Source organism: Lutra lutra, chromosome 12 (genome assembly GCF_902655055.1).
Source record: "Lutra lutra chromosome 12, mLutLut1.2, whole genome shotgun sequence".
NCBI classification, from domain to species: Eukaryota; Metazoa; Chordata; class Mammalia; order Carnivora; family Mustelidae; genus Lutra; species Lutra lutra.
The window spans coordinates 16,462,600-16,475,151 of NC_062289.1; the positions used below are offsets into that span (position 1 = coordinate 16,462,600).

General features: G+C 46.3%; 1 protein-coding gene across 5 annotated transcripts in view; it reads left to right on the forward strand.

Moving 5' to 3' along the window:
• CCBE1 (collagen and calcium binding EGF domains 1) overlaps nt 1-12,552 on the forward strand; it is a 229,917-nt gene that overhangs the window by 50,017 nt on the left and 167,348 nt on the right. The window lies entirely within an intron of this gene.

A 12,552-nucleotide genomic window follows, 5' to 3' on the forward strand; every position in this document is an offset into this window, starting at 1 on the left:
TCAAATTGTCATTGCTTTGAAGTAATTGGTCTCTTCTCTCTGCCTATAAACGGTCTTTGCCTTCTATATCTTTACTCTGTCTTCTCTCCCTCTCCTCTTTTCTTCCCTCCTCCCTAATTAGAATTTGTCATGCCTTCAGAATGTGAGCATTTTGTCTTTTCATCAATTCTGGGGAATTCTCAGCTGTTACCCTTTCAAATCCTGACTGTTTTGTTTGTTTGTCTTCCTTTTGGAGATCTAATTAGATGTATGTTAGACCTTCTTCTCGTTCTCAGCCCTCCTGTCTCTTCATCCCTCTTCATTTTTTTTGGTGACCATGTACTGGGACATTCTCTCCAATAACTGATTCAGTCTTGAGGCTGTCTGACTTATTGAACTCATTTTGGGGTCTTTAATATTAGTGATTATAGATTTTACATATTTAGAAATGCTTTGTTTCCCCCACACACACACTCCCAGATTTCCCTGGTCCTTCAGGTCTTTTGTTTCTTGCTTATGTTATTTCTTTAAATGGTGTTTTAAATTTGGATATTTCCTATTAGCCTGTGAAGATTCAGATGGATAGACTTAGGCATTCTGATTCTTGGTGGTTTCTGTTTTTTACTGACTCTAACTCAAAGATTCGTGTGTCCTCAGTGTTCTGTGATTTTTTTTCTTGGTGAACCCCTATTTAACCACCGTATTTTGTGGGAATCCTGAAAGGTTTGGCTTAAGGATGTGTTCCTCCCATGAGACTTGGGCTTGCTTCTGCCAGGTACCGTGAATTGGAACTATTTTCCCTTCACCTTGCTGGTCAGTGGATGCTGGGTCCTGCATGTGGGATAAAGGGAGCCTCTGAACTGCGTGGATGTAGATCTGTACTTAGGTAGATGCGCAGGGGAGGCCTTGTCTGTTTGGACCTTAGCTCAGGTGAAAAGCGCTCTTGATGCTTTCCCTTGTCGGGCAGCCCATCCTCTCATGGAGGGAGCACCCCTTGGAGGAATCTGTTACCATTTTGTGAAATGATCATGTCTGACTTCAGTCTGGGGTTCAGCACACTGTGCTTGTCTTGGTCTGGACTTCTTTGTTGGGTTCAGGTCCCTAGTATGTACAGAAATCGAGGCCCAAACTATCAAGAAGTTCTTCCTTTCTTTATCATGCATTTACTGCAGCTCTTGCGATTTTGCAGGTACATCTGCCTACCTGGTTTTATTTCTCCAGTTGGCCACGTCTCCCTTGAAATTGCAGATCTTCACCCACAACTTGATTAATGTTTTTGGTTGTTAAGTCAGGATATGACCCTTTGTGCTGATGTTTGTCCAGTTATAAGATCTACCATTTATGTTTGGGCCCCATATGAATGGAATATTGATACCATGAAAGAAATCCAAGATTTTACTATAAAATTACATGCGTAGAGGGTATGTGCTATGGTGAGTGCTGTGAAGTGTGTAAGCCTGACGATTCACAGACCTGTACCCCTGGGGCAAATAGTACATTATATGTTAATAAAAATAATTAATAAAAAAATTATGTGCATAAAATCACTTTAGGCATGTAACAAATTTTATAGATGTGTATGTGTAATACAGGAAGAAAAGACTGTTTCTGGATAGGTTGGCTGCCCTTCATTCTTCTGGCTACTTAACCTCTTAACGATCTGGGATCTGGACGATGCTTTCAGTGTTCAGCCTCAAGGGCTCTTGCTGGCTGAGTGTCCTTCCATAAGGACACCAGGGATCCAAAGGAGCCTGGAAACGCAGTTTAATGAGATGCACAGATGATGCTGAGAGAGGGAAGTGTTCCATTCTCAGTGGGGACAAGAGCTCAGTAACAAGAGGGGAAACTAATGCCGTGGGCCATAAATAATGAAATGAGAATACGCCTGAATTTTGGCTAGAGAAAAGTAATGTTGTTTTTTTTTTTTTAAAATGATCTGCAGCGATTCTCAGAGCAGGGATTCTGCAGAGAAGATGGGATCCAGAGAGGAAGTGGGAGCACAGAGGATGGGCAGTCTCACTGTAGCTATTTTCAGCTAATTGGTCCTTGACCTAACACCAGGGAGTAGGGAAGTTGTAGTCTTATAAATAATAATAAAATTGTTATCCTTGTGGAACAGCTTGCAGAGGATTACTGCCTCGAAGCTGTGGTTTCATCCACCACCATGGGTCATTTCTGGCCCATATTGAATTTTATAAGACCATCTCCCTGTGAGCTCCTAAAGTATGCATGGATTGAAAAGGAGACTGTTTGGACCAGCCTCTTGCTGATGAAGTCCTTCAGGCACACAAGGCTTAAAACCAGTTTCAAAAACATTACATGGCCTCAAGCATGGACACCCAGCCGTACCCTTATGACCCTCTCCTTGGTTCACTGTGTTCCCTCCTTTGTAAAACGATTCCCAATTTTCAAGTCCTTCCCAGAACCAATATCTACCATCAGCTCTTCCTCTCTGACTACCTGCCCGCATTTGCCTCTTGTCATCCTGAGGTCCTTGTACAAACTTTATGGACCTTTGTGGCTTCATCAGTGACGTGAGTGGCTTGGTGGACCGGCTCTTCTATCTCAGCTCTTGGGAGATTCCAACTGTCCTTTTAACAGACGGCATGACATTAGGTGCTTAGTTACTCCTTCTCTTTGTATTGAAGCTTTGTATTTTTAAGTTCTTGTGGCTGTCCACATCTGACCCTGTTTGAACCTGTAGGTCAACATGTGACTGTCCCTGTACTGACTACAGAGGAGGTACTAAGTAAGTGGTAGCGGCCCCACATATTTGCTGTCTTATACTTCCCGCTGTCTTCTCTAAGTTTTCCAGCCAAACCATCCAGCACTTAATTTTAAGGGTCTTAATTCTATAGGGCCTTAACCTCAGATTTCTGCCTCCCTGATGCATGGGTGCCACCTAGTGGGAGACAGTGGCAACTGTAGGCTGCTCAGGGCCTGGCCCATTCCCCCCAGGCTCTTGGAGAAATTCAGAAGGCCAGGAGTAGGCAATAGGACTAGAACCCCTCGGCCCTTACGCATGTACAGTCAGCCGGACTCTGCATAGATGCACACAGAGGTGGCTGATCGGTGCTCTGCTGCTTCAACGTCCTTGTCCCAAGAGCCTTTCCTGGCTAGTGTTAGAGGTCCATCCCATGAGAGGCGCCTTATTTTTTGTACCTTATCCATTGATCCCAATATTGTGTTCCTCTGTCATTGTTTCCTGGATGCAAGTCAGGATTCTCAGTTACAGGTGAAAGAAACCCAACTTAGGCTTTTTTTTTTCTTTTTTCTTTTTCTTTTTTTTTTTTTTTTCTTTTCAAGCTAACAAAGGGAGTGGATCACCTCATGTAGATGGAAAACCAGGCATGCTGGGAACATTTCCTCTGAATTGAGCTTACTCATGATCTCTTGGCTCTGCTCTTGGTTTTATTTAATGGCAATTGTTTTTCCACTGGGCACCCACCCATTACCCTCTCCCTTTTTAGCCTTCCCCTCTAAATGATGCAAAAGTACTGGGATTTATTCTTTTGGGGCCATGTATCAATCCTGGAAACAATTACCATATACTGGGTAGGGGGAGAAAAGGTGAACTCTGGGCGGGTCTCCATCACCTGCCCACACCGATCCCATGCACTGAAAGAGGGAAGGAAATTCTTTCCTAAAGGAAGATGGGAGTATGATCTCCAAAAGGAGGATTGGATGCTAGACAGGGGAGAAGAACAGCTGTCTGTACTGTTGGCTAGCATGTCGTTTGCTCTGGTGCCTGTCGGTGTTTGCACATGGCTGGATATCTAATATATCTAATATGTGTTTGATCGTTCCTAGCTGAGCGAGGGGTTGGGTGAGAAGGGAGGCCAGTGAACCACCACAAAGCCATTGGGTACCTGGGGGAAGGGTAGAAAATTAAGGATCTGTTCTGTGGGTAAATTCAGAATTCACTCTGTGATAGTTCTAAGCCTTAGTCTCCAATATTTTGAAGCTCCTCCTGGAAAGAGGGGTCTGTGTTCCCTCCCCTGGAATCTGGAAGGGCTTCCGACTGCATCAGTCAATGGACTACAGCAGAAGTGAGGCTTCTGGGGAGAGGTTGTTAAAGACCATGCAGTCATGTTGACTGGAACACTTGATCCTAGAACCGCTATCCAACACACGAGGCTTTCATCAGGAGCCTGACATGCTGGAGAGGTCACAGCTGGGTGCTAGGGGTTGGGGGGCAATCCCAGATAAGCCCAGCCTGCTAGTCATTCCTGTTAAACCACCAGAAGTGAGAGTGCAGCTGGCTAAGATCCTTCCGCCCAGCCCTTCTGCCAGCGGAGAGACAGCATGGAACCTTCGATGCCACGTGGAACAGAAGAATCTCCCAGCTGAACCTTGCCTGACTTCCTGATCCCACTGAAGTGTCAGAGGTGGTAAAACGGTGGTAGTTTTAAGCCAATACATTTTGGGGTGGCCAGTTATCCAATAATTCGTAACTGGAACAAATTGCCATTTCTTCAACCTTAATGAAAAAGTGAAGACCAAACACATTTCACATTACTTTGACTATGATCTCAACGCAACTGTGCTCTAAAAAGAGCTGTTTATGAAGAAAGATTAAGTGATTTTTTTTCCCCAGAAGGCTTTCAAATAATAAATTTGAATAAATGTCTTCCTCTTGCCAGCAGCTTCTTGGCGGCCTGCCTCCTTTTATCGCAGGGAGCCTAGTGCAGCGAGAGGCAGCAGCCAGGGTTTTACTTGCTGTCACAGCTTTGCTGCGAATGGCAGCTGGCTTACACAACCCCAGGGACTTGGAGAACTTCTGGTTGCTCACGTAGATGGAGCTTGGTGGGCAAGTGGAGTGTGTACCATCCGTGGCTTTGCAAAATAGAAAGTAGGCTTCCTTTCTGAAATCTTGATTCTTCCCTCACCCTGCCCCTGCAGACCCGTAGCCTGCCCTTTGCGCCCAGAGCCTTGTGAATGACTGGGCAGGGAGAGAACCAGGGTACAATTTAGAGCGGAGGCTGAATGTCATGAGCAGATAGGAGAGGAGGTCAAAGGACCAGGCCTGAGAGACATGGGAGTAACTGGAGAGTTTTGAATGGTGGAGTGATCGGATCCGACTTGTGAGATGGCTCTGGCTGCTGGTTAGGAATAATCTGGGGGTGGGGGAGATGAGGCTGTAAAGGAGATCCCACGGGAACCTCCTGTAATAATGTGGCTGAGAGTTGGTGGTTGGATGCGTGAAGGAGACAATGGGAGAGGTGAGAAGCAGTGGGATTTCTAGCGTGGTTTGAAGGTAGGGTTCACAGTGTTGGCCAATGGATTGGGATTTGGGTAGGAGAAGTCAAGGATGGCCCTGAAGGTTTTGGTCAGTATCTAGGAGGTTAGGGAAGCAACTGTGAGGAAGCAGGGCTGGGAAAAGCTAAGTAGATCCACGTGGGCCATGATGCATTTGGGAGGGAGGGCTGTTGGACACCCAGGTGGAGAGGGGTAGGCACTTGGTCATGCGGTGCTGGGCGTCAGAACAAGAACCAGGCTGTCAGGACGAAGCTGTTCCCAACATGTTGTTTCGAGTTAGGTCAGGTGTCTGAGCAGAGCGGGCCCACGGCTGTGTCCCTGAATGTTTGAACACGCTTCAGCCCATCAGGTCTTGTGACTGCCCGCTTTTCTGCAAAGCTGTGGCTGTTGTGGTGACAGAAGCACAAGATGCTTCATGACACCAACCCAGGGTTGGCTGTTGACAATGCTGCTGGCTCAGAGCATGGATTGGACTGCTGGCATGGTCAGACCAAATGGGCTTCTCCAGTTCTGTGTGTACTTAAGTTTGAGGAGCCTGAAGACAGATCAATTTTTTTTTTTTTTCCCATTGCCTCACATTACTCGGGGGTAGAGGAATTGGGAATGGAAGAAAAACTATTTGGAAAAGTACTGTTCTATTCTGAGAAGCCAATAAAATTAGCCCTTTGTTCGGTCTTATTCCTTTCTCCTTTACAAATCAAAAGTAGTAACTTCCACATAGCTGATCTTTGATGTTTTATGAATTAAAAATGGATCCCCAAAGATGGAGGTCCCAATCTGCATTTTAACACACTTTCCAGTATAGATTCCAACATACCTGTATCTGTTTTTCTGGGGTTGCCGTAATACCACAAACTGGGTGGCTTAAAACAACAAGAACATTGTCCCATTCTGTGAGGGCCAGAAGTGTTGAAGTCAGGGTATCTTTAGGGAAGAATCCTTCCCAGCCTCTTCCTGCCTCTGCTGGTGGCTCGAATCCCTGGTGTTCTTGGCTTGTAACTGTGGTGCTCCCAGTCACATGCCCTCTCCTTGTGTGTCTTTGTGTCGCAGGTCAAAGGTCCCTCTTCTAGGGACAGCAGGCACTGGCTTAGGGCCCACCTGAATCCAGTAGGACCACATCTTGATTGTCTCTACAGAGACCCTATTTCCCAATAAGGTCACATTCCCAGGTCATGGGGATGAGGGCTTGAACACACCTTGTGGGAGGACCCAATGAGACCCACTGTGACACTGAAGGAAAGCAGAACAGACTGTAAAATGCTGTATTAGCTAAGGAAATAATGCTTGATCACAGTAACTCTTAAATTGCTGCTTTAGTGACAGATTTTTTTTTTAAGATTTTATTTATTTATTTGACAGAGAGAGATCACAAGTAGACGGAGAGGCAGGCAGAGAGAGAGAGAGAGAGGGAAGCAGGCTCCCTGCTGAGCAGAGAGCCCGATGCGGGCCTCGATCCCAGGACCCTGAGATCATGACCTGAGCCGAAGGCAGCGGCTTAACCCACTGAGCCACCCAGGCGCCCTAGTGACAGATTTTGTATTTCTTTTATAAAAGCTGAGACCACATCAGATAAGTGTTAACTTTCCCCTCCCAGTTCTTGAGATTTGTGGCACATGCATGTACTCCGAGTGGGGACGCTGCATCTTGGGGCACAGGGCAAACCCCAGCCCATAACCCCTCAGGGCCTTAATTCTCCTGTCTGTAGAATGGGGACATTGACTGTACTTACAGGGTTCTTTTGAGTCTGTGAGTTGCGATTCACGTGGAGGTGGCATCATGCCTGCAGGTGAGGGCATGGAATCTGGAGTCAGCTGGCCGGAGGGCTCACTCCCTGTGTGACCTTGGACAAGGTGATCAGCCTCTCTGGGCCTCAGTTGCCACTTCTGTAAAATGAGGACAACAGCTACCTTGTTGGGAGAGTTAAACGAATTGATGTGTGTAAAATTCTTAAAACTGTGCCCAGAACAGAATAAATGCTCTTGCGGTGTTTTCCACATTAAAGCGTTTGAGTGCCAGGATGAGGGTCTAAACTTGATAGATGTTAATTATTCCCATTGTCGTCCTATCCTCCTCCCCCTCCTCCTGCACCTAGAAATGGAGTATCAGCCACCTTCTCCATTCTCCTCCAGGTCCTGCAAAAATGCTTCTGTAGGGGCATTTAGCTTCAAGGACAGCTTGAGCTTTCAAAGCAGATGCAGGGAGATGTAGCCTAACTTACTCCAGGACGTACCATGGGACTCTTTAAATGAACTAGCACTTGGAGGTGGTCCTTGGGAAATTCCTTTCTTTCTGGTCGTCTTTCCAGGAACTTCTGGCATGACGTGGACTAGGTGCTCAGATTGGATAAACGTAACCTCCTCCGTTGCCTTGTCCTTCGGGCGTCCTTGGGGCTATCCTTTCCCGCGCTGCGATTTCTGAACAACATTTCAGCTCTCGGCATTTGCTTAGCTTCACCAAAGCCTCAATGACTGATGTTACAACTCCAGACTGTTGAAAGGTGCCTGGAGGTCCCCACATCACACCCCCTGCTGGTTTTGCATTCGAGAATGTTGACTCAGATGGGGAGGTGGTTCGATTTCCAGAGCTCCGTTTCCTTTGCAAAGCCGTGAGTCTCCAAAGCCCCCTGCAGACATGAGTCTCTGGCTACGATTTTGCTCCACTGTGAGGATCTGACTTTCTGTTGTAGCCTGCCTTTCAGTTTCCATGTGCAGCCTGGGGAACGAAATTGTGGTCCCGGGTCCCCCGCCCCCACAGATTCTGCTGTGTCCCACCCGTTTAACCGCCCAGCCGATACTATGATACAGCTGTGGTTGAGAACCATCAACTTATAATCATGGATGTTTGTTGTTTCTTCCTTTTTTTTTTTTTTTTTTTTTGGTATCCACGATGATGTGGTTGCTGCTTTAAGATCAGTGGATAATCAGGTTAAGCCCTAATAGCCCCAGTGGTTACTGGAATGACCAGGGCTGGCTAAACACGGGCAAAGCCCAGGGAGGTAGAGTGACCTGGCCAACATTGCTTCGGGCTGGTAGCAAGTCTGAGCTTGTCTGAGGCTCCTTGTTCTGGTCTTATTAGCCGTGTTCAGAGGCCTCTCAGATTTGAAAGCTCCGCGGCTGTGTGCTAGTACTCACAGGAAGCCAAGGACCTCTTGGGTCTTGGTCCTCTTGCTTTGGGGCCACTGCCTCTGTAACAATATTTACAGACTGGCCTCTGCCTCCCATGTAAGCATCAGGAAGCCCAACTCTGTATTTTGTTCGTAGTCCCTGGAAAGTTGTGCTCAGTAGATGTTGATATTCCAAGAATCACAAATCTTTTAAAAACTTAGAAAACAGGGACGCCTAGATGGCTCAGTGGGTTAAAGCCTCTGCCTTCAGCTCAGGTCATGATCCCAGGGTCCTGGGATCGAGCCCCGCATTGGGCTCTCTGCTCAGCAGGGAGCCTGCTTCCTCTTCCTCCTCTCTCTCTGCCTGCTTCTCTGCCTGCTTGTGATCTCCATCTGTCAAATAAATAAATAAAAATCTTAAAAAAAAAAAAAAACTTAGAAAACAAATCTGCATGTGTCAGGAATGATACTTATGTCCTTTCAGCCCTGCTTCCTACCCCCATCTCCCTCCATCTCCACTCCAAGATGCTCTCGTGTGTGTGTGTGTGTGTGTGTGTGTAGCTGAGCCCCCAGTGTTCTGTCATGGCCTTGGAATGGTTGTAGCACAGGCCAAAGAGAATTTGGGGCTGAAATGTTAAAGTCTGGCCAATGAAAAGGAAATATCAGTAATGTTCTCTGCCAGCCTCGCAGTGAAGAAGGAGGGTGGCTAGAGTTGCGAAGCCCTTCTTTACCAGAAGCTCCCAGAAACCTCTTCTTAAATTGCATTTCTAGTGACTCTAGCCATGGCCTGGCAGACCATCCTCCTTTTTTTTTTTTTTTTACAGAAAGGTAATTCTGCCCCTAAGTTCAGTCCATCCGCCTCTATCTTTTGGAATGAGTTATTCCTATTGGCCTTGTGGTTTGGGTCTTTGTGTGCTAGGGAACATGTCTAATGAAAACCACACGATTCATCCTGACAGCCTTGGCCCATCTCTCCTCAAGTGAGGAGCTGCTCGTGACTTTCTTCTATTTTCAGTTTATTTTTTTTTTATTGCAAAATCAGGCATTCCTTTGAATTCATGTGTGTCCTTAAAAACCAGCCATGTTTTCGTGAGCTCAGCCTCGCCTCCTCTGTGTGGCTGCTGGTGGATGTAGAAGGAATTGTAAACAATAATTAGTCAACAGCCTTCCAGGGGCCTACCGCTTGAAGGCAAAAAAAACCCCTTTGTTTCCACTGGTCATGGGCCCCTAGCGTGTAGGGGATGAACCTGGGAGTTTCAATCCCACTGCCATGTGTGTGCTTGGTGGATGTGCGTATTCTGGGCATGCGGCCTCCAGGGTAGCGGCCCTGCAGGAGAGAGCATGGCAGGTGGGACACAGGACAGTGGACTTCGAGTGTGTGCTCTGCCCTCTTCGCTCCGTGTCTCGCCCCACCTGCCATGCCTCCGATGGGAGCAATGGTAGTGTCCCTGGTTGCTTCAAGGGTAGGGATGATTTTCAAAGGGCATAGCACAGGTGTCTGCCCAGTGGCAGCTGTCGCCAGCGGTGACATCTGTGACCCATGAGATCGTGAGCCCCTCTCCTCCCGTGTGTGTGCACACGGCCTTTCACGTCCCTCGTTCATCAGATTTGGGCCTGGAGAAGGCTTGACTCTTGACAGAAATCTTCACAGAGTTGCCATTCAGAATACTTAATATGTTGCAGCCTATAAAAATAATCGATTTCAAGGGAGGAACCCCGCAAAGTCTGGAGACCTGGTGGGGTCGTGGAACTGCGCAGCTGCTGCCCACCCTGCCTGTGCTCTACCTCTCTCAAATGAATAAATTCATAAAATAAATAAAAAGCATCTTCCGCATGTCTCACATTACATAGGTTATCACCAAATCCAGACTAAGAAACATGGGATTATTTCCATCTCACAGGATAGCAAAGAGGCTCAGAGGTGAGAAGTCTTTCAAAGTCACACTGCTGGGGAGCTAACTCCCAGACTCCAAAGCCCAGCCATCCTTTCGTCACTTGTGTGGCTCAAGACCCCACACGAAATCGAGGACACAGCCACTGTCCCTTTCTTTGCCTTAACACCAGGAGTATTGGCTTACCTCCACGTAGGGAAACTGCCACGTAAGCGACAAGCTGTGGGCAGTTCCGATATCCCCCACCCCAGTTACGGAGTCCACCTGTGGACTCCATCACCCAGAGGAATGAGTGGCTGATTAAATTTTCCTGATGGGCTACTCATCTCTGCACCTTCAGACCAACTGTGGATTTGACAAGCTGCTCTCCTGTTCATCTGGCTTGGTCTGAGTGTGCATGGAGTTTGGTTTTAGCTGTTTTAGAGCTAAATGGATGGACAAATACACTGTTGAATAATGCATTGGTTTTTGGCCGCCTATGGGTCCCCAGTGCCATTGTGTTTTGTTCCAGAATCCTGGGACGCCCTTCTAAGGAAGGTGTGGTCTTTCCATTTTATACATGTCACATTTTTGCCATGACTTCAACTGCCGAGTTGGTGGGCTCCAGTGTTTCCTCCTCCTTTCTTTGTTTCACCCTCTGTGGTCTCCTACCCAGTGCACTGAAGTTCAGTTGCCCTGACAGCCCTGGGCAATGCAGGGACATTATTCTAGAAACCCTTCCCATTTGCGAGAAAGCTGGGATCCTGCCAAATACAGTGTTCGGATTTGCACAATCCCATGAAGATTAAAAATAAAAAACCCTCAATTTAAAGTCCCGAGGGGTTCAGCTTTTTCTTTTGAAAGCTTCAGAGGGCCACACTGAGGGAAGCAGGTGTGTGTGTTGAGCGGGAGGGGGAGTCTAGCCCTGCAAACTACAGCCTTTCCAGCCACTCTGAAGTTCTTTCCCTCCAACCAGGTACATCCCTAGAAAGTCCTAGGAGAAGTAAATTTCTCCTTTTGATCAGGGGAATGTCTAGGACACTGGGAGGGGAGAGTAAAGAAGGTAGAAGAGCACTAAGGCCAGAGGCAAAGGGGTGGGGGGGTGTCACATGGGAAGCCTGACATCAAGATTCTCACAGTGTGGGGGAAAAGTGTTCATGTGTGTGCACGCACATGCAGGCGCATATCTCTCTGCAACTGTGCCCTCCTTCCCCTCCCCATCTCTAGACTTGGCTTACAAGGATGAAGGCCAAAAGCTGTAGAAATGTTTAATGGGACAGTGAATAAGTGCTTTCCCTCATCAGGTCTTTGTTATAAATTCCCTACCTGCTTAGCTGGCTTGTGTTAAAGGAATTGGTATCCTTTTATGATAGATAATCATGAGGGGAACAATCCACCGAGGTAGAATAATTATAAATATTATACATCCAAAAAGGGAGCACCCAAATACATAAAGTAGCTAATAACAAACATAAAGGAAGCCATGAATAGCAATACAGTAATTGTAGGGGACTTTAACAGCCTACTTACATAGATTATCCAAACAGAAAATCAGGGAAACAGTGGCTTTGAGTGAGACACTGGACCAACTGGATCTAACAGCTATATTCAGAACATTCTATCCTAAAAGAGCAGAATACACATTCCTTTCATGTGCACACAGAAAATTCTCCAGAGTAGATTCCATATTAGGTCACAAAACAACTCAATAAATTAAAAGAAGTCTGAGCTCTTGTCATGCATCTTTTCTGATCACAGTGCTATGAAACTATCAGCCGTAAGAAAATCTGGAAGGAACACAAATACGGTATTTAAATAACATGCTACTAAACAATGGGTCGACCAAGAAATCAGAGGAAATAAAATACATGGAGACAAATTACAACAGTCTAAAATCTTTGGAATGTAGCCAAAGCTGTTCTCAGAGGGAAGTTTATAGCAATACAGGCCTAGCTCAAGAAGCGAGAAAAATCTCAACCTAACCTTAAACCTAGAGGAGACCAACCAACCTTAAGTAATACAAGGAAGGAATTAAGGAGTAGAGCAGAAATAAATGATATAGAAACTAAAACGGAACCAAAACAGACCAATGAAACCAGGAGCTGGTTCTTCGCAAAGATTGACAAAATTGATAAACCTCTAGTCAGACGTATCAAAAAAGAACTCATCAGAAATGAAAGAGGAGCAATACTAATAACGGACACCACAAAAAAATGCAAAGGATTAAAAGAGAATATTATGGAAAATTACAGGCCAACAAACGGGACAACCTAGAAGAAATGGATAAATTCCTACAAACAGGATTCAGGAAGAAATAAGAAATTTGAACAGACCGATTAC